This window comes from Triturus cristatus, chromosome 3_2, assembly GCF_964204655.1.
Source record: "Triturus cristatus chromosome 3_2, aTriCri1.1, whole genome shotgun sequence".
Classification (NCBI taxonomy): Eukaryota; Metazoa; Chordata; class Amphibia; order Caudata; family Salamandridae; genus Triturus; species Triturus cristatus.
In genome coordinates, this window is record NC_140584.1 from 822,995,833 (window position 1) to 823,018,409 (window position 22,577).

General features: G+C 48.5%; 1 protein-coding gene across 2 annotated transcripts in view; it reads right to left on the reverse strand.

Annotated features, from left to right (window-relative positions):
• The window catches only part of LOC146858226 (queuosine 5'-phosphate N-glycosylase/hydrolase-like), a 244,336-nt gene that overhangs the window by 211,293 nt on the left and 10,466 nt on the right, over positions 1 to 22,577 (reverse strand). The window lies entirely within an intron of this gene.

The window sequence follows — 22,577 nt, forward strand, 5'->3', positions numbered from 1 at the left end:
CCGCCATGTCCGGTGATTCGAAGAAGAAAGTCCGATCCTCATACACCACACGTAGCCTGGCGGGGAAAAGCATGGCATACTTCAGGTCCATCTCCCTAAGCCGCCGCTTCACCCCCAGGAAACTCTGCCTCTGTTTCTGCACCATCTGGGTGAAGTCGGGATAAAAGCTCACAGAGGCATTCTGAAAAGGCACCGGGCCTGTCACCCTCGATGCTTGCAGGATAGCGTCTCGATCCCGAAAATTAAAGATCCGGGCGACAATCGGCCGCGGGGGGGCTCCCACCTTAGGCCGTCCACCAGGCACTCGGTGAGCCCGCTCCACCGCAAAAAACTTGCCAAGGCCCTTAGGCGCAAGATGATTCACCACCAAGTCCTCGACGAGTAAATCCACGGAGAGCTCCTCCGAAGTTTCCGGGACCCCAATAAGGCGCACATTGTTGCGCCGGGCCCGACCTTCAAAGTCTTCGAGCCGGCAGGCGGAGAGGTCATTTGCGGTTCGTAGCTTACGAACCTCAGCCTGGAGTTCCGAGACATCGTCCGCGAGACCAGTAGTCTTGAGGTCCAGGGACTTGACCCGCTCATTGGTTTTGCCCAGGTCCGCGCGAATCAAGTTGACATCAACCAAAATCATGTCCACCTTGTGCGCCAGGGTCTCGAATTGTCGCCCAATCGAAGATTGCATCCCATCCATCGCCCCCTTGATATCCTGCAATGATAACTCCGAGGCTGGGGATGAATCGGCCTTCTGTGCTTCCAGCGACTGTCCCGATCCACCAGGCGACCCCTTCTGCTGGGCATAGCGATCCATATTGTTGGATTGGGTATATCCTCCCCGCCTGGTAGTCTTAGACTTCGACTTGTCTGCCTCCGATTTGGTCGACATCTCGAACAGCAGGGCGGTCAGTCGCAAAAAGACGTCCCTCACTCAGCCAGAGGAAACAGGGTCAACTAGGACGTCAGCAGCCAGCCAGGGCCGACAGCAGGGGACCAGCATGAAGCACTCCCAACCCAGAGCAAGCAAAGGGCGAGAAAGCGAAAGTGAAAGTGCAGCGGCACCCGTCCGCCAGTTCACACCTCCCGAGGCCGCTGTTGTTCAATTAGTGGCTGGGCATCCTGCCAACGCAAGCCCCTGGCATCCTTCGGAGGTAGGCCGCAATCTTCCGCCATGCACAACTTCGGTTCCCGGTGGGCGATCTTAGCCCGGACAACGTCAATCGCCCCAGCTGTGACTCACCTGCAGGATTCCATGCATGAAAATCAGGATTTAGGACAGGATAATTGCAGGAGGGCGCGAGGGTCGCGGGAGCTCAAGGCTCACGCGGACATCTTGGTCAAGCGCTAGGCTCCTCCCCATTAAAAACCTTCTTGGTGGATCCTCTTGAACTCCCTACTCCTCCACCATCAGAAAATGTAAGTGCAACCCCTCAAGAAGTTAAATAATACCAATCTAAACAAGATGCCTTCGAAAGGCGCACCTGTATTCCCTGGTTCATGAACCAGGTGAAGAGTGTAACTTCTCTTCCTGATATTATGGAGGCATATGTCGATCCCGACACCTTGGAGGATGAGAAAGTCCGTTCTTTACTTCCTATGGGCAAAAAGAGAATGTTTGATGACTTGGACGCAGGAGATGGTACATCTGACTTCCAATCGGTTTGAAAATGTTTATTTGGCACTTTCGACCCCAAAGATATAGTTTATCTTCACTCTTCAGAGGCACTCAATCTTCAAAAACTACAGCCTACCTTTGAAGCAGACTTCGCGAATGCTTTCCTAAAGAAGTCTAACTGGTAGCGTAGCAAGGGGGAGGGGGCGATACGAGTGTTGGGGCAGCGACCTCCCCCCCTCTTACCTGCAGGAATCGCCAGCACCTCCACCCCCACTCTTACATTCGATTTGGCCGCCCTAAGGCCTAGCTACACCAGACTTCGGGCAGAGCGCTGCCCGCCTTCTTTACAAGGGAAAGTAGCCTTGATTACGGACACTGACCTAAAATTATCTACCTTTTTAGGAAAGTTTGTAACGGATTCAAAAAAGGTATTGAAAGATCCTGGAAAGCTTGCAAGGATAATCTTTTGGCAGGTTGGGTTCAGAACGTTGCTGTTCTCTCTTATTAAGACTGGATCCCAAAAGTCTATGAATTGGTTACAAATGAAGCAGGACCTTTGACTGACTGACGTTTGTTCGGTGATCCCTTTGTTAATACCTTTACATCCCCTGACCAAGCCCAACCGACCTTAATGAGGGTAGTCCAACCATACCTTTTCACCGGGTCTGGCAGGGGTTGCTCCACCAGCTGCTTAGCCTACCAGGCTCAATCTTACAAAGGCAATTCGACGCCAAACCACCTGAATTTCTTTTCTCTTACGCGCTAGGGACTTTTTAAAAGTATTTTTATTCGGTTTTGTTATACAGTAGGTACATATATGGGATCTACATAGGGCGGCATATCATAGTTTAAACATTAAATAGTCCAGGAAAGCGGGTGCGACAACACAGTAGGCATAGTAGTGTGCATAGACCCCTCCAGCAGGCTATGGTTCAAATGAGCGCAAAAATCTGCATTACATGATGAAACATACTTTCATATGGGACATTGGTCTGGGGGGTAGATTAGCGCACACACTAGGAATTTCCACAGTTAGAGATCATATTGAAGCTTATCATCAGTTCTGACCAGTAACATTCTGAGCTCTTCCGCTGTTGACCATTCTGCCACATTGGTCATCCATCTGTGGATTTCCAGAGCCTTCAAGCTCAGCCAGCAGACTATCACATGGCGCCCGCCAACAATGATTTATAGTTCACACATCTCTGCTTAATTTTACACTTGGTGTTGATAACATCTATACCTAATAAGCATGCTGGTGGGGACCTTGGCACTACCGCCCCCTATAGAGTTACCGGGCTTAAATAAAATGGTGCCACACCATGGGGGACTTCAAATACTATTCTGAGATGTAAACAGTAGGAGTAATAACATTTAAAGGGGAACATTTTATCTAATGCTCCTGTGTAGTCCTACAGGTACATTTAACATGCAATAAATGTAATTATCTGTCCAGGGGTAAATATAAATTACTAGTTCATGATGGATTTTCCCTGGGAGTGAGAATGATGACAATTCTGGTCAAACAATTCATCTTATTCGTCCTCACAGAAAGTTGGACAGACCACAATGGCTGCTGTGCAGCTGTGGATGGGATGGTGAAATTATTGTGCTGGAATCAATATACCGTGTATAAAAAACAAGGGTGCCCCAATATTTGAACCTGGGGTAGTCAATAGTGCTTGGGAGGTAACAATGGTTCAGCAGAGGCCATAAGGTCCTTAAAGGAAAGGCAGCTATTGATTTAGGAGAGTGTTAATCACTTAGCCTATGGCATGAGGCATATTATTGAATAAATACCATAAAAAGAATCAACAGTAGACAGTTTACAATTGTACAAAGGGACGCAGGTTGGGCATTGACATAATAGATCATTTAATTAAAATTATTATATCAAATACTTTTGAAATATAGTTCACGTGCTCACAAGGTAGTGAAAGTATTCGTGATGTGTCGAGTGAAAGTGACATTTAAAAATATATACATCGCATTGACAACATTAGCAAAAACTCCTGGCAATAATGTTCAACAATAAAGGAGTTTTTTGTAGAAAGGGCGGCGATGTGAGGAGGTGCCAGGCGAACACAGAGTAGTGGGAGAGTCACAAGAGAACAAATGACAGGAAGGAGGAGGCGTGTAAAGGACCTGGAGAGCGGGACCCGAGCCATCGAAGACTGGAGGGAGAGCTACATTAGGAGGCAGCGGGGCAACAACCGCAGTCTTCATATTGTCTCCCCCACTAACACGATACTGCCCCACTGAGAGAAACTCGCACTGCCTTGAACTACAACCCAATTGTGCCCCGCTATAATCACCTGGATGCGGCTCAGTTTAAATTACGCACTAGACAAGAGCGAAATGCTGCCTACAAAGAAAAAGAAACAACAAGCCGGACCAACATGGTTATTTAACGCTTTTACGCTCACTATTCAGAAATCAGGGAGTCCTTTTGCCTGAAAAGTTAAGGACATGAATACAGGGCACGGAATCAACCCATTTCAAAGTCCATTGCTTATATCCTTACAGAACGTAAGCAGTATGGTGAAAAGACCACTTCCCTAAGCACCGAGCCGCAGTATACATTTTGTTTTCCAATCCACTTGTTGCAGTACCTCCAGGATTAGTGCACTAGTTCCCCGCCCGGGGGAAACAATACTATTCAAAGAAAGACAAGCAAACAAAAGTAGCGCTTCACTTGCAAACTCTGTAGATTGGTGCAAATGTTTGGGTGTGAATAAAATCAATCTAGCCACTTTGCTACCACTCTGTCTGGCTTTATTTAGTTATTTTTCATATTTTGAACCTTTTATTACCGCAGCTGCACTTTGGAACACTGCTTTAAATGGACCGGTACTGTCCGGTACAAAGTACCAGCACTTTTTAGGTCTCGCCTGGCGTAAGAGCAGTCTCGCTGGCGAGATTTAGTGTTGACAGGTATTTTCTGTAAGGGGCATTAAGCCCTGCCCCTCTTTTCCATTGGCTGGCGTCACCGTTTATACTAAACGGTGGCCAGTCATTGGAAAAGAGGTGTCGGTGACGTATTTGCTTGGCTTTTTGAGCCGTCCCATTTGGAGGGCCTCGCCAACTGTGCATTGGTCGCAAAAGCTTTCTTATCTTTATGGGGCCATGTGTTTCAAACCAGTGAGCACTTCTTTTCTAATATTGCAGGAGAGAGCAAAGTATTACAGAATGTTTTGTTCTTCCAATTAGAAAACCAAATCTATGAAGGTGAATTGAAGGAAGAATGTAAAGGACTGACAAAACCACATGCAGGATACCATGCACACCTCCTTCATCAATAGAGTCTGTGGAATCACAACTAACAAGCATTTGCAATGCAATAGGTCTCGCATTTGCAAGAGTTTGAGCTATTGGCATTGTAAATGACAACGCCTTTTATTTATGTGTTTTGAACACTTGCAAACGGTGTGTAAATACGCACTTTGTACTTATAGCAGCAAGGCTGTCAGTAAAAGATGCGATTACTGCCAGCCTTGCTACTCGTAAGCAAGGACTATAAGCACTGCTTGCACGTTTTCAAAACACATAATTAAAAGCATTGTCATTTACAATGCCAATAGCTCAAACTCTCGAAAATGCGAGACCTATTGCACTGCAAATGCTTGTTTATTTTGAGAGAGAGAGAGAGAGAGAGTGTACCAGCACTTCTCAAGAGAAATGCAATACCATTAATTGGAGAGTACTGCCACTTCCCAGAAACAAGCAGGTACTCTGGTACGGAGTACCTGCACTTCAATTTTTCCATTTCAAGCACTGCTTTGGAATAGAAAAAAAGACAACATTTCCACTGTTTTTCTTTGGATCCATTTCACAGGGCAACAAATCAAAGAAAGAAAGAGAGGAGGGTGAGAACCGTTCCGAAGTCAGGGTTTTTAGTAAGAGAGGACGAGCTGCTGGACATAAGAGGGAGAAAGAAAGAAAGAGGGAGAAAGAAAGGAAGGGGGAGAGCAGCTGAAGCGGCAGAGCAGACACTGTCATTGTATTCTCTGCCCAAGAAGGAAAGACGAGTCCTTTCCCTTCTCTGCCTGCCCCGCCCATTCCGGTGCTGGGATTCACATTTTTGACATTCTTTCCTGCAAGTATATGATCAGCAGTCAAGCCTGCAAGCTGGAGAGCAGAGAAGCGATACTTTACTTTACTTGCTCCTCTTTCATCAATATTGTAATGAAGGAAGGAGGCAGCTAATGCGGCTGTACAGCGCTGTTCACGTGGTGATGTATGCACGTACAGCCAATGGGGACCTTGTCGTGAGCCGGTGTCCCCCTGGGGCGATTCGCGTGGTGGAACAATCCACCCAGCGCGATAGGTTTATGCAGGTAAGGGGCGGGTTTAGTGGGTAGGTTAATTATAGAAGTGCTTTGGGCGGGAATGCTTCACTGAGATTTGTTAGGCGAACGTTTGATTGACGTCGGCCTTTTCCCTCTGATTGAAGCGGTATTTTGTAAGGGTGGGCGTAGTTCGCGAAGTGGCTACGCAAAGTGAAGTTCGCACTACGCGAGCTACGCGTAGCACTTCGCGAACTGCGTAGTAACATGTTCGCACTGTGCAAGATGTTGTTTTCAATGATTGCACAGTGCGGACAAGCAACCGGCACTGTGCAATCATTGAAAATGGCATCTTGCACAGTGCGAGCTGTAGTTTTCTGCTGCTCGAGTAGATTTTTACTCGAGCGGCAGCTTTCTCAACGCGAACTGGTAGTTTCTCATCGCGAGCGGTCGCGAGCATACGCGACCCCTCGCAATGAGAAACCTCGCGTTGGGAATCTCGCCGGGAGGTTTATTTTCCATGCTCGCGATCGCCAACTTGATGTTGCTGATCGCGAACAAGGAAAAAGTCTCGCCGGGATGTCATTTTGCTTGCTCGCGGTCGCCAACTTGACGTTGAGGACCGCGAGCAAGCAAAAAATGACCGCAGCACTACGCAACACTACGCTACGCGTGTTCGCACTGTGCTACGTGCAGTTCGCGTAGTGCGAAGTAGCGCGAACTTCGCAAACTACGCGAGCGTAGCGTAGTGCTTCGCCCAGGCCTAGTATTTTGTTTTAAATTAATGGCTGGAAGCGCTGCTGTTAAGGACGCGCTCCGCGTCCTGTGCGAAGCGGGACCCGATGATTTATTGCGCCCTGGTGTCTCTGTATTGTTGGAGGGAGGCGCAAGGCTCCCGAAGCGTGTGGCAGCGCTGGGCGTTAATGAGGTTGTGGCGGCTTGTTTGCCATCGAAGAGCCGTCCACAGGTTGTTGCCCCTAATGCGGAGCTCTTACCGGATACATTGCTTAACCGCGGACGCCCCTCATGTCGGAGCGGTAATATGAATCTCCTTTCCTCACGCTGCTCTTCCTTGTCTGCAGTGGGGGAGAGGCAGTTGGGGCGGTCTCTGCCACTCGTTTGGGCCGGGCTAGGAGGCTTGTCAGCAACAGGGGCGGAGCTGTGTCAGCGGGCACCCCGGATGCTCACTAACCTTACAAGCCGGATACAGCAGGAGCGATCCACGACGCTAGAGTCCACCCTCCCCAAGAACGGTGCCGCCGATGAGGACTCGTAGTAACCCTCGATAAGCAACACCACCCCGGGGGAGACGGAAGGATAACAGGGGGAAAGGCAGCGACGACTACGCGGGACTGGCTCTCTGGGTTCCCACTCCTGTAGGGAGAGAAGGACAGGTTGAGTCACCGGCACACAGACTGCAGGGAGAACCACCAGTACAGCAGCACACATACACACACAGACGGAGGTCTGTGTCGTCAATTCAGTCTCACACAGTACTAGGTACTCACGGCTCAGCAGGTATAGGCGAGAGGCGAATGTTCCGGTCGTCGTTACCAAAGGAAGGGGGATAGGGCCGCTCTCCGAGCCTTTCAAACGGCTCCAAGCGGAGTAGCAACCCGCGGAGGGGTTGACTGATGAAGCGGGTCCGGGCGCTCTCCGAGCCTTTCAACGGCTCCAAGCGAGGGAAGGTTAATGGTTTTGAGGAAGACAGGACGCTTCCGAGGTGGGGAGAGACTCCAGTCGGGTCTCTGGTCACGGCGGTGTCCTCAAGAGCTGCGCGCTTCAGAGACGTCAGGGATGAAGCGTGGTGCGGGTGGAGCGTTCTCGTGCGCTCAGGGTCTCGGGGTCGGAATCCACGGGGTCGGGTCAAGTCCGTGCTAGGGAAGCACGGAAACCCTGGCGATAGGAAACCGCGAGGTTCGTACCTCGCCAAACGCCAGGCGGAACTTGATTGTCAAGCCCCCGGCCTTCCGTGTACGAGGCTTTTGTACTGCCTCCGGAAGTGCGCTCGCGCGTGCGCTGGGGCCGATGGGTATTGTAGTTTCCTACCCCTCGGCTCCCCGGCGCCGCGCAGAGCGTCCCTGACTCGGCTTCAATGTCGACGCCTGACAGAATCCCCCGGCAAGGGCCGGCGTCTCGACGGGCCTCCGGGTTTCGTAGGATGAGCCGCGTGGAAGCGGCGTAGCAGCCCTGGGCACCGCAGATTGGCCAGCGGCTCCCAGGACCTCTCCTCGGGTCCATACCCTTTCCAATCGATCAAGTAGTGCAACCTACCTCTGATGTACTTGGAATCTAATACCCCTTTCACTTCATACTCCTCCCCTCCATCTAAGAGTAGGGGCTGTGGGTTTGGGGTGAGTCTTGTGCGAGGGAGGTAGGGTTTGAGTAGAGAAACGTGGAACACGGGGTGTATGCGCCATGTAGGAGGGAGTGTCAATTTCATGGCCACAGGGTTCACTACCTTTGTGATGGGATACGGGCCCACGTACTTTGGTTTCAGGCGGGCGTTCCCCTTGATTCGGAGGTGTTTTGTATCTAACCACACCATGTCTCCTACAGCATAGGCCGGCTCGGGGGTTCTTCTTTTGTTCGCGTAGTGCTTGTCTCGTTCTTGCGTGGTTGCCAGTTGTGTTTTTGCTGTTTGTAACACTTTTTTCAGGTGCGAGTGGTGTTCTTGGATTGACGGGTGTTTAGTTTGTGCAGGCCATTCAAAGGGCAACATGTTTGGATGGTATCCTGTTAAACAGAAGAAGGGGGAGCATCCTAGCGAGGAATGCTCGGCATTATTGTAGGCGAATTCCGCCATCCATAGGAGGGTACTCCATTCTTCTTCATGGAGTAAAGTAAAGCAGCGGAGGTACTGCTCTAACGTCTGATTTAGTCTCTCCGTCTTGCCGTCCGTTTGAGGGTGGTAGCTAGTGGAGAGACGAGCATCCACCTTCATAACTTGACATAGGGCCTTCCAGAATCGTGACGTGAACTGCGTCCCCCTGTCAGTAATGAGAACAGCGGGGATTCCATGGCTCCGTACGATGTGTTGTAAGAACTGCTGGGCTAGTTCCGCCGCTGAAGGGAGTTTGTCCATGGCCAGGAAATGGCCCATTTTTGTCAAGTGGTCTATGACAACCAGGATAGTAGTCATTCCTCTACTAGGGGGCATGTCCACTATAAAATCCATAGACAGAGTGTGCCACGGAGCGGGGGGGATTGGAATAGGTCGGAGCAATCCGCTGGGTCGTTGGTGTTGAGACTTCCCTTGTGTACAGATAGCACATTCCGCTACGTAGGCCGCAGTGTCCGTAGATAACGTAGGCCACCAAAAATGGCGCTTCATTGCCTTCGTGGTCTTCAGTACTCCCAGATGTCCTCCCAAGGTGGAGTCGTGAACCCATTGCAAGGCTTGTTGCTGCAGGGAAGGAGTTGGCAGGTATAAGCGTTCGTCGTGATATAATAGACGCTGTTTGGAAGACCGGTGTAACGGATCTTTGGCTATCCATCCTGCTTCATCGGTTCCAGCGGTTTGGTTTTGTACTTCTTCCACGAAGTTGGGTGTAGTGGCGGCCGCCGTCTGTACCTCAGGGAATGAGGTTGGCTTCAAAATCAGAGGGTTGTCTGTGGCGGGCGTGGGGTTCGTAACGAAGGGCTGGTGGGGCCGGGACAGAGCGTCAGCCTTTCCGTTCTGTGGTCCAGGACGATATTTGATTACGAAGTCGTAATCAGAGAAAAACAACGACCAGCGTAATTGTCTGGGTGTCAAGGCTCTGGCGGTTTTTAAGAATAGGAGATTCCGATGGTCCGTATAGATTTCTACGGTATGTCTTGCGCCGAGCAGATGATGACGCCACTCTTCACACCCTCTTTTTATGGCCAGAAGTTCTTTATCCATTATGCTGTAGTTTACCTCACAGGGAGATAGTTTCTTGGAAAAGAACGCAACGGGGTGCAACTGTCCGGTTTCCGGATGTCTTTGTGATAAAATGCCTCCTATTGCATACTGGGAGGCGTCGGTTTCGACCGTAAAGGGACGTGTGGCGTCTGGATGTCGGAGTACCGGTGCGGTGGTGAAGCAGATCTTCAGAGTCTGAAAGGCTTGTTCCGCTGCCGGGGTCCACTGGAAGGAGGCGCCTTTTCGTAGGAGAAGTGTTAACGGCTGGATAATGCCTGAAAAGTTCTTTATAAAGCGGCGATAAAAATTCGCGAAGCCCAAGAAACTTTGTAGGGATTTCACGTTGGTAGGTGATTCCCACTGGGTGATAGCCCGCGTTTTCTTATCGTCCATGCACAATCCGTCGGGACCGATGACGTATCCCAAGAATTCCACCTCAGAAACGTGGAACGAGCACTTCTCCAGTTTGGCGTACAGCGCATACTTCTGCAGGCGCTCCAGCACTGCCGCCACGTGCTTCACATGTTCTTTTCTGGACGCAGAGTACACCAAGATGTCATCGATGTACACGATGCACGACACGTCCAAGAGGCCCCTCAGTACTTCGTCCATGAAGTACTGGAACGCGGCAGGGGCGTTGCATAGGCCAAAGGGCATCACCGTATATTCGAACAAGCCGAATTTGGTCCGGAAGGCGGTTTTCCACTCATCTCCGCGTTTTACTCGCACCAAATGGTAGGCTCCCCGGAGGTCCAGTTTGGTGAATATGGTCGCGGTTTTCAGTTGGTCTAGCAAAACCGGGATCAGCGGCAAGGGATATCGGTTTTTTATAGTGATCTTGTTGATTGCCCTGTAGTCTATGCAGGCCCGTAACCCGCCTTCTTTCTTCGGAATGAAGAAGATCGGTGAGGAGGCAGGTGAGGAAGACGGGCGTATGAACCCAGAGGAAAGCATGTCATCTAGATAACTCCGGAGATACGTGGTTTCGGCTTCGGTTAAGGCGTAGATTCTACTGCAGGGTATGCTGGCTCCAGCCTCTAGCTCGATGACACAATCATACTCCCTGTGCGGGGGTAATCTCTTTGCCTCTTGCGTATTAAAGACTGACTGATATTGGTCGTATTCGCTTGGTAACGTAGTGATTGGACGTACCCCTTGCTGATTGCCTGTGCTGGCCAGGAATCTCGCGGAACTGCCCCCCCGAGGCGAGGTTCTGACTTGCTCAGCGGTGCAGTGTTCGTGGCAAAACGAAGAATTCAGCGTCACGGTGCGTGCAGTCCACCTCACCAAAGGATCATGGAGTGTCAGCCACGGCATTCCTAGGATGAGCTTGAAGTGGGGTGCGTCGATTAGGTCAAAATGTATCCATTCGAAATGGTTCATCCCTATTTGCATCAAAAGGGGCGTGGTGTGAAAACACACGGGACCTGAGGTCAGAGCCGATCCGTCCACTGCCTTCACCATCTCGGGGGTTTCCTTTTGCTCGCAGGGTATGTGTAAGTCTTTAGCGTATTGCTGATCTACAAAATTGCCGGTGGCGCCAGAATCCAATAGGGCGTGGACGACCACAGATATGTCCTGAGGCAAGTTCAGCACGACGCACACGTTCATGTGGGCGACTGAGGGTTGAATCGAGTTCGCTGCAGCTGGGAAGACCTCATCACTTCTAGGCCCCAAACAAGCGGTCCTCATCTTATTTGGGCTCGTCAGTTTCCCAGGTCCTCGGACGTGTAATCCAATACGGACGCGGTCTTAAGCCCAGGGTTTCCGGCAGTTACGTTCTTGGACCGACTACGGCAGTCTTTGATGAAGTGACCAGGCTTACCGCAATACAAGCAGAGTTTCTGAGTTCTCCTCTTCTCCCTTTCTGCTTGACTCAGGGGTCCTCGGATCCCGCCGATCTGCATGGGCTCAATTCCATCCCCTTGAGATGGTCTGTCCTCGGGAACAGTACGAGGTCGGATGGGTATAAACCTGGTATCGCAGCGGTTCTTGTCCCCTTTTCTCTCTTGAAGCCGGTGATCTAACTGGACGGTTAAATCAATCAATTCCTCACAAGTGGCCGGCAGTTGTACCACTTGGGCCAGAACGTCCTTGAGTTCGCTTCTCAACCCTTGGTAGAATAAGGTAATTCTCTTTTCCATCGGCCAGTCCGTTTCTACCAAGAGCCGGTTGAAGGAGGTGATGTAGGTCAGAAGGTCCTGCGACCCTTGTTTTAGGGTAAGGAGTTCTTTGTCCAGCGACATTTGATGTGCCTTGCGGTCAAACAGCCGTCGCATTTCCACGCAGAAGGCTGGGAAGTTGTATAGCACCGGATCATCCCGTTCGATCAACGGGAAGGACCAGCTAGCAGCGTTGCCTCCTAAATATGACAGGACAAAGGCAGTTTTGGCCTGGTCAGTAGGAAAGACAGTCGGTTTGCACAAGAAATGGAGCCTACATTGGCCCATAAAGATGCCGTACTTCTTCGGGTCCCCAAAGAAGCGTTCAGGTGGGGCCAGGGGCAGTTGTAAGGGCTGTATGACATGTACCGGGGGAGAACCGGAGGGGTGAGATGTAAAGGATGCGCTATGCGGGAAGACCCCGGAGGTGGGAACGCCCCCGCCGGACGCCTGGGCACCCCCATCCACTGCCTGGGGTTGAGTGCTCCTGGGTGGAGGTAGAGTCCAATCTCTAATATAGGAACCCCCTTTGGACCCAGTTGGTGGGTGACGGGACAGGCAGGCTACCTCTCTTCTCATGGTGCCCATCTCATTCTTCAGCTCTAGATTCTCCCCCCTAACGGCGTCTACTTCTACTCTAAGCGCGTTCAAGGTCTCCAGCATGGAGGCAAGGACAGTAGCGGTATCCATCGCTCAGGCTGTATTGATCCGTGGGCTTGACAATCTGTCAGCGGGCACCCCGGATGCTCACTAACCTTACAAGCCGGATACAGCAGGAGCGATCCACGACGCTAGAGTCCACCCTCCCCAAGAACGGTGCCGCCGATGAGGACTCGTAGTAACCCTCGATAAGCAACACCACCCCGGGGGAGACGGAAGGATAACAGGGGGAAAGGCAGCGACGACTACGCGGGACTGGCTCTCTGGGTTCCCACTCCTGTAGGGAGAGAAGGACAGGTTGAGTCACCGGCACACAGACTGCAGGGAGAACCACCAGTACAGCAGCACACATACACACACAGACGGAGGTCTGTGTCGTCAATTCAGTCTCACACAGTACTAGGTACTCACGGCTCAGCAGGTATAGGCGAGAGGCGAATGTTCCGGTCGTCGTTACCAAAGGAAGGGGGATAGGGCCGCTCTCCGAGCCTTTCAAACGGCTCCAAGCGGAGTAGCAACCCGCGGAAGGGGTTGACTGATGAAGCGGGTCCGGGCGCTCTCCGAGCCTTTGAACGGCTCCAAGCGAGGGAAGGTTAATGGTTTTGAGGAAGACAGGACGCTTCCGAGGTGGGGAGAGACTCCAGTCGGGTCTCTGGTCACGGCGGTGTCCTCAAGAGCTGCGCGCTTCAGAGACGTCAGGGATGAAGCGTGGTGCGGGTGGAGCGTTCTCGTGCGCTCAGGGTCTCGGGGTCGGAATCCACGGGGTCGGGTCAAGTCCGTGCTAGGGAAGCACGGAAACCCTGGCGATAGGAAACCGCGAGGTTCGTACCTCGCCAAACGCCAGGCGGAACTTGATCGTCAAGCTCCCGGCCTTCCGTGTACGAGGCTTTTGTACTGCCTCCGGAAGTGCGTGCGCTGGGGCCGATGGGTATTGTAGTTTCCTACCCCTCGGCTCCCCGGCGCCGCGCAGAGCGTCCCTGACTCGGCTTCAATGTCGACGCCTGACAAGCTGCCTCCAGAAGTTTGCCTGCAACACTGACTCGAGGTAGTAGTGGGAGGGGGAGGGACCCTGCTGGGGAAGTTAATGCTTTTATATTATCAGAGTCTCCTTTTCCTGCTAAGACGGCACATTTGGGGGATAAAGTGCACGTGAAGAGCACTCAGTTTAACAAAACAAGGTCATTAATTAATATTGCCCTCCTGTATTGTCAGATGGCCGCTCGCAGCACTAGAAGACTATTCTAGTGACATTAGCCATAATACAGCTAAAAACATTTTGGGGGTGGAAATATGGGAAAAAAGGGCTGCAAATGAAAGCGTCTGGGATTTTCCCTGCAAATGGTATCAAAAAAGGGTTTGTGGTGCTGAAATCACCTTTTTCCCAGCTTTTAGGGAATGACAAACTTTTGTCAGAAAACCAACATTTTTTACACAGTTTTGGCATTTTTCTGGGACATAGCCTATTTCTACTATTTTTTGTGCTTTCAACCTCCTTCCAGTTAATGGTAGGAATGGGTATGAAAGCAAAAATGGATCGTGGAAACCTATACATTTTAGAAAAGAAGACAAAATTCTGAATTCAGCAAGGGGTCATTTGTGTAGATCCTTCAAGGTTTCTTTATAGAAACTAACAGATAAATATAGGAAAAATTGAAATTTAGTTGAAAAAAACAGCCTTTTGTGTCAACGTTTTCACCTGTAACTTCTTCTAATTATGACAGCTCTTTGAAAGCAATATACCGTTACATCCGCTGGACCTTTCTGATTTTGGGGATATATAGGACTTGTAGGTTCACCAAGAACCCAACGAACTCAGAGTCAAAAACTGAGCAGCAATTTGCAATGGCTTTTTATTATGTACCGGGTATATAGCAATTATTGTGGGAAAATGTATACATGGAAAAATCGGTATGAAAGACACCTATGTATTTCTGAAATGGGAACAAATTATAGAGTTTAGAAACAGTAGATATTTGCACATTTTTTAAATTGGGAATACTCATACTACCTTGAGAATTATCAGTCATTTTTCAAAAATGACTTATTTTTTACACAATGTCTTTCATTTGGAAGGCAGAAATGCATCGCAAGTCAATAGGTAATAACAGTTGCTTTACAAATCTGAATTACCTAAGTCTCCTGATAAAAATGGTACCTCACTTGTGTGGGTAGGCATAGTGCCCACAACAGAAAATGGCTCCAAACCCAACGTGAACACACCACATTTTCACAATGAAAAATTACCTTTTTTTTTTGGCACAGTGCCTAGCTGTAGTTTTTGAACCATAGCTCTGCCGGCACCTAGGGAAGCCTAGCAAACCTATACATTTTAGAAAACTAGACACCCAGGGGAATCTATGATGGGGTGACTTGACTGCCTCCCACCAGGTTCTGTTACCCAGAATCCCTTGCAAACCTAAATAATTGTCCAAAAAAACACATTTTGCCCACATTTCTGTGGTGAAAATCCGCGTGGGATCCACAAATTTCCACACACCCCGGATTCCCCAATGTGGGATGTTTTTTTTGGAGCAAATTTTAATTAGGGTGGGGGTTGCCAGAAACAGGCATGCCAATGGCCCCACCCTAATAAACATTTTCCCCAAAAAATGCCTGGTGTCTAGTGGGCTTTTTGCCCCCCCCCCTCCCCCGGTGGGGCAGATTGGAGGTTAATGCCCCCATCTGCCCCCCAGGGGGGCTGAAAGTCCACTAGACGCCTGGGAGTTTTTTGGGCAAATTTTAATTAGGGCGAGGGCTGCCCAAAACGTGCATGCCAATGCCCCCACCCTAATTAAAATTTGCCCAAAAATTCCCTGCCGTCTACTCGGGAGCTGGGGAAGCTCTTCCCCAGCTCCCGAGGCTCTTTTGGCATAAAGGAAGTCCCTCTGGTGCCCTTACCAGAGTGATTTCCAGGGCGATGTTTCATGAAGAGCTGGACTCGTCATGAGCACACGACCACTGTGTGCCATGACGAGTCCAGCTTGACATGAGCATCGATGGGGTTAAGCAAACAACAGTCAACACTGTTCATATTGATGCATCAGAGGCAGCTCTGGGTGATGATGTCTCTGAGGTTGAAGAGTGGCCGCTCATTGAACAGGATCATTCACATTTAGACTATTTTGGTAATTCGTCAGGCATGGTATCTATTTTTCCGGAATCTCGCTCTCCTCCTTGTCACCCTCCGGTTGCGTTTGACTCTTCGTTTGGACCACAATGTGGACAGTGGGTGTGGGTTGGGTTGAGCATTCTGCTCCCTCATCGTCCAAGGTTGGCGGCTTCACGCAGGCTTCTGAAGTTGGTAAGTTATTGGCGGCTTCTGGCAAGAGCGGCGGGAAGACTGCATCTCATACAGTCTCTCAGTCAGCGTCTGGTGTTTCCAGAATGGAGAATGCGAAGCAGGTTGCGGCTTTTGGTAAGGTATCATCCATACAAGGCGGATCAGGTGCGGATTTCTGTATTACGGCCGGGCTCTCTGAGCGGAGGCCTGTGACCAATTGGACATCTTATGACGGTGGGATAGGGGATGGTGAAATGCCAGGTATTAGCAATGATGTTTTTGGAATATCGGATGAACATTTTGATCAAGGGCTTGTGGATGACATGGCAAATGAAGGGGTTTTTGCTGAAGATTTTGATGGTAATGCATATACTTTGGGTTATGATCATGTTTTGTCAAAAGGGGGTCCGGGGACAATCAATTCTTCTAGTATGTTACAGAAGTCAAGTGCGGACTGTGCGTCGGATCAAGAATGGCTGCTTGGTCACAACCTTTGGCGGGCAAGCATAATGCGGGGTTATCTGTGGGTGTTGGTGATTTACATGTACATGAATCTTTTGGTTTGGGGAGAAGCGGGGATATGGTGAAGGTAACAGATCAGCCATCTTTCTCTAGTAGTGTTGCAGAGGCATATAAAATTTCAGGTCAAGTCAAACAGGTTTCTGAGGTGGGCAATTCCAGTTTGGGGCAGGAGTCAGTCACTGATAACATTCGTAAGAAGCTTCCATATATGGGTGTAGCTATGCCTTTGGGGATGCACCTTTCAGATAAAACAAAAAAGAGGATCTGGCAACATGAATTTGTTGATGTTTTCAAACTCCTTCATAGAGATATTTAAGCTAAGGAGGGGTCCAAAGAGGAAGAATGGGAGCTTTCTAGACGTCCCAGAGTCCCTGAGTCTATTGAGAATTGGACCGCTGCATTTTTGATATATGCAAGTGTATATTGTGAGAGACACCAGGATAGGGCTATAGCCATGTTTAAATACATGGATATTATTCATAAAGCATATTTACAATTTGGTGGCTATGCATGGCTCAACTATGATGGAGAATTCAGGGCTAGAGTCAGTATTTTTAATGATAAACCTTGGGGCGAGGTGGATCAAGAACTTTGGTTGCAGTGGATGTCCTCTACCCAGCCACCTGCGACATTACATACGGCAAGTGGTCTGCCAATTACGTACCGGCCTTTTCTGTCTCGCCCCGCCCATATCGGGGCGGGTGTTTTTGGTAGAGGACAACTGCCTACATCAGGCGCCTGTTGGAATTTTAACCGAGGCGTATGCACCTGGCAATTTTGCAGGTTCAAGCACGAATTTTCCCAATGTGGTGGGAGACATGCCATTACCCAATGTTTCACAAACCAGAATTTTGGGGATCAAGGGAGGTTCCAAAGAGGTAGAGGTGCCGTTTATCAATTTATACCAAAAGGGCTCATACCCAAATTAAGTTGCAGTTACTGATACCATGGTTGGAGGTGTATCCCGATTCTGAAGCTGCTTCTAAATTGTTCTGGGGATTTAAAGATGGTTTCAAGATAGGATACCAAGGGCCACATTATCATCGTTGGGCTGACAATCTGCCAAAGAATTGCCACATATTGTTCAAAAGAAGCTGGATGCGGAGTTAAAAGCTGGTAGGGTAGCGGGTCCTTTCAGTCAGTGTCCTTTGCAAAATTTGATAGTATCTCCTTTGGGCGTAGTTCCTAAGAAATTGGCTGGAGAATTCAGATTAATTCATCATCTATCGTGGCCGGAGGGCCAATCTATTAATGATTCCATCTCTCCTACTGACTCTAATGTCTCATATGCCTCTGTTGATGACACTTTAAGACTGGTGCGGTTGGTTGGGTCTGGTGCTGAACTAGCAAAATGTGATATTCAGTCTGCGTTTCGTTTACTACCTATTCATCCATCGGATTTTGAGCTCTTAGGAATGTTTTTTAATGAAGCATTTTATGTCGACAGAGTCCTCCCTATGGGTTGTTTAGTGTCTTGTGCTTTGTTTGAAACTTTTAGCACTTTCTTGCAATGGTGCTTTTCGAAGACAAGTGGTCACAAACAGGTTTGTCACTATTTAGATGATTTTATGTTCATTGGGGAGGCACATTTAAACCAATGTCGCAGAGCTTTAGGCATTTTTCAGGATATGGCTGAGGAGTTAGGTGTTCCGCTGGCTCCGGAAAAAACTGAGGGTCCTTATACCAAACTCACTTTTTTGGGTATCGAGATCGACACTGAAGCTATGATGGCTCGTTTGCCAGTTGCAAAGGTGGGTGAAATCAGCTCTTTTCTGTTGAAGGTTATTGACAAGGACAAAATCGAGCTCAGGCAGGTTCAACGTTTGTTGGGCTACCTAAACTTTGCTTATTGGGTGGTCAGGGCTGGCAGAACTTTTTGCAGAAGGTTGGGAATGGCAATGTCAGTTATTTTCAGATGCGTCTGGGGCCTATGGTTTTGGCTCCAACAAGTTGGTCGAAAAGTCTGTAGCTGCCTCCACCAGATGCAGTTATCAACAGGCCTGGTCTGAATCTTTAAGTTACGCTAAATCTCACAGCCTTGAAGGGACACCAGTTGGTAACAAATGTTTTATTTTACAGTTTGTATTGTATTTGATGAACAAGGGGTTGTCTCATACAACCATTTCTGGGAAACTGGCTTGGATTTCTTTTTATGGACAGTTATGGTGTGGTCAAGACTTGGGGTGGATGTTTTGTTTCGTCGAATGTTGAAAGGTTTTAGTAGAGAACGTGCACATTCTTTGCCTTTGCGTGAACCAATTACTTTTGTTGTTCTCGTTATGTCAGAAAATAATAACAACTATTTATTACAGGGCTGCAGTCTAATTTAGTTTTTTCCACCTAGGTCGAGTTAAAAGTTCTTTATCGACGAAAATGCGTTCATGCATTATAGGCCACTCCTTCATTAAATGGTCAGCCACATTTGCAGAGCGGAAGATTTATGGCAGAGTGCTTGGACTTCCCAGCAAAGGCCACGAGTTCCTCTGGAAAGGGAAAGGTGGGATGAGGTGGGAAGGTTTGTTTCCCGTGCTGTCAGAATTATCATTTGAAAGAGGTTTTCCGGATTTATTAATCATTCACTTAGGTGAAAACGATCTAGTACCATTGTCAGGTTTATCTCTCTTAAAGCAAATGAAATTGGACTTAGCAGTGATAAAGAACAATTGGGTGAGTACGTCACTGGTATGGACAGAATTTATTTACAGGCATCATTGGAGGGGGGCTCGCAATCACACTGCGATGGGGAAGGCTCGCAGAAAACGAAATCATGCGATGCAAAATTTTTGTCATGCAATGGGTATTAAGGTCTTGACCCATGAAAACATCACAAGCGTTGAGAAGCATCTCTTCTGGGAGGATGGGGTACATTTATCCCAAATAGGTCAAGCATATTATATGATGGAGTTGAGGGATTTGCTGGCGGGATTTTGGAATGAAAATCTTTGGTGTGATAAAAATTCAAAGTAAAGTTTGTTTTTTCCACAGGTCTGTGGGGTGGGGCCAGGAAAACTCTTTGGTTTTCCTGGGTGGCACTTTTTGGGGGGGTTTGGATAGTCTGGAGCGGGCTTATCCTTCCCTCTGGGGTGGGGGAGGGTGGACGAAAAGCTTGTTAGGAAAAATATAAGGAGGGGAAAGGAAATTATGGGATTGTGCAGTACATGGGGTATTTTCTGAAAGTCTTGTTGGGAATAGTTTGGTTTCTATTTATGATATTAGGTTTTAAAGCGTAATGACAATGTGGATTTTGTCATAATGTAACGCCCTGAACGTCTCAGGATCGTTTAACAGACACGATAATGAGAACGCAACCACTTGTGAAGGTTTAGTTATTTTAATGAAGGCAAAAATAATACAAGGAATAAACAAAGGTTATAGTCACTGGAATCCTCCAGGCTAAGTACGTTACCAGCCCACAGCACGGATGGTCCTAACCGTCCTCTGCATATACGCCGATCCCGGCGTATGCCAACAGAGGGCAGAAATGAAATGGCCGACAATGCCAATCGGTAGGCTGTGAGGGGCACGAAGAGTGTTGGGGAGAATTGAGGAGTCAGGGAAACACCCAGCCGGGGTCTCTACCTGAAGGGAGCAGCCGCTCAACCTCTTCTCAGACTGCACCGGGACGCGGAGTCACCTCCTGGTGATGCGTCACCGATACCCCAATCACAAGCAAAGAAGACTGAACCGAGAGCAGCCGCTCGATCGATCCTGTGGACTTCCGAGTCTGTAACGCGGCAAACACCTCCTGGTGTGCGTTACAGCTGGCAGTCCCTGTATCTCTGGTCGGGCTGGGAGTTACGACTCCAACCAGCAAAAGCGCCACTGCGCTTTGACTCAGCCGAGTCAAAAAGCGAAGCTCAATGGTTATCCGGTAGAGCTTCCGGGTCCTTCACAGGTGACGATGGGGCAAGACACGGCCCAGGGAGTAACGACTCGACCTACCTCCGTTCTTGCCTTACTGGAGCACCACTCCGGAACACTGCTCTTCACTAAGCAGGTACGTCGGTGTAAACACAATATCCGACAGCGTTGTACCTCCCGGTTCCTCCCTTTATAGGGCGTGTTTTCCTTGAGTTATGTAACAGCTCTCCTGTTTACATAAGGGCGTGTTTTCCTTGAGTTATGTAACAGCTCTCCTGTTTACATAACCTCTCAACCGCTAAGCATCCTGGGAGATGTAGTCCGTTTTCGCTGGTTACCGTTTTCCTCCCCTCGCATGACAGGAATTCTAGACACATAATACGTTTTTTGCTTTAGGAAAGAATTTTTATCTGTTTACCTGTCTTAATAAAGTGACCTTTTTTGCTAAGTCAATAACGGTGTGGATTGTTGTTATTGCGCGATACTATGGCATAATTTATTTATGCCTGCCGGAAGACTTTTTAGCGGCCTGTTTGGTAACTATTGCAGCCATCGCGCTTGCCAGCTGATTATGCGCTTTTTCATGTATCGCGAAATCTCGAAATGCTGGAGGGTCCGACTATAGAACATATTAAACTATAATATGACCTCACACTCTGAGTTCATCACTCTGGTTTGCTGGGTTGAATTTTTCTCTTTTGACCCTCCAAACCCTCAAGATCTCTCCCAACTAACAGTACTTTTTTGTCAAAGGCTTTATTTGGCTTAATATTCAGTTTCTTCTTCCCAGCTTCTATATGACTTCACTCTCTTCCCTCCTCGTATCTGGGGCTCCTGTTTTTCTATCTTTTAATCCGCCATCATATGTGCATAAACACAACCAGGCCTACCATTCAGATGTCTTACTTATATAATGAAGGCATCATTGCTCAAGGAAGGGGAAATCTTCTTGCATTGACCAACTGTTGAGGTCACCAGTTCATATCCCCCAGTTCTCTCCTTGAGTCCTCTGGGTCTTATCTCCTGTGTTCTCAGCATGTCACTGTCTCCATGTTTGCGTCCAGTATGTTCTGAGCTACACTTTCTCTAACATTTCTTAGGTTCCTCCTTCTATGTTCTTATCTTCAATTGTTTTTTACAACTTCATAGTCATTTGTATGTTGTTGCTTCTCTTCTTTAGTGCTGCTGTGCACCATGCTTTGATCCAGTTCCGGGCTCCAACTTTCACTGAATGCCAAGTTGCTTGGATTCATTCTGGACACAAACCTCACCCTCAAAGAACACGTTGCACAAATTCACAAAAATGGCTTGGTACCAGTTCTCTCTTCTAATGAAAGTGAAACCGTTTCTTCAAGATACAACTTCAGAACTGTTGTTCAAGCTCTTGTTCTCTCACCTCAGAATGGTTTTGACACCCTGCCTCATGGTCTAACTACGCAATGGCATCTTTTAAGGAATACTACATGCCGCACCATGTCTCATGTAGGGCCTGAAGAAATATGATCACATCACCCCCATTCTGGTGGCACTCCATTGGCTCCTTTTGCTGGCCTGCACCATTGTCAGCTTCTGCTGTATCATTTACAAAGCCATCATAACCACCACCTTTACTTATGTTGCAGAAAAGCTTGCCATATCTGGTGGTTCTAGCCACACTTGCAGCCCGGAAACCATCAGATTGCAGATTAAGACTTGTAAGAAAGAAAAAAAAAGACAGCACGCCTTTTCCATCTATACACCCAGGATCTGGAACGAAATACCTGTATCCATCAGGACATCCCCAATGCTGCTCCAAATAAGGAAAGAGTTGAAGATACACCTCTTTACAGAACACAATACCACTAGGCATAAAAAAAGACCAAAACCCAGGTACCTCTCCTATTACTCACTGGCTTCAATTTTGTTTGACCCAACACAAAAGAATCAACAAACAATAAGAACGAGCTCAGGTTTAACTTGGATAGACCAGAGAATTAAGGTCATCAAAGAAGTCTCCCTTACAGAAAACCCATTATGTTTATAAAATAACCCTCCCCCCACCAACCTAGCTGGTGGCATGCTTCATCATTGGGTTCCCATCCGGGGGCAGAGTGCCTCATAAGTGTGCTTCGACGCCTGATTACAGGTTTGATTTGAAGTGAGGAAATGAATAACGTGAATGTGAAAATTTTAAAACTGCCTCCAGGATACCAGATTCTTTAATGTGCATTTCCTGTGGCAGGGTTAAAAAGAGTAATTGGAATTGAGTGAGAAGAAATGATCTTGCACGACCCTAAAATAGTGAAAATGGTCGGAGTGAAATGGTCTACAC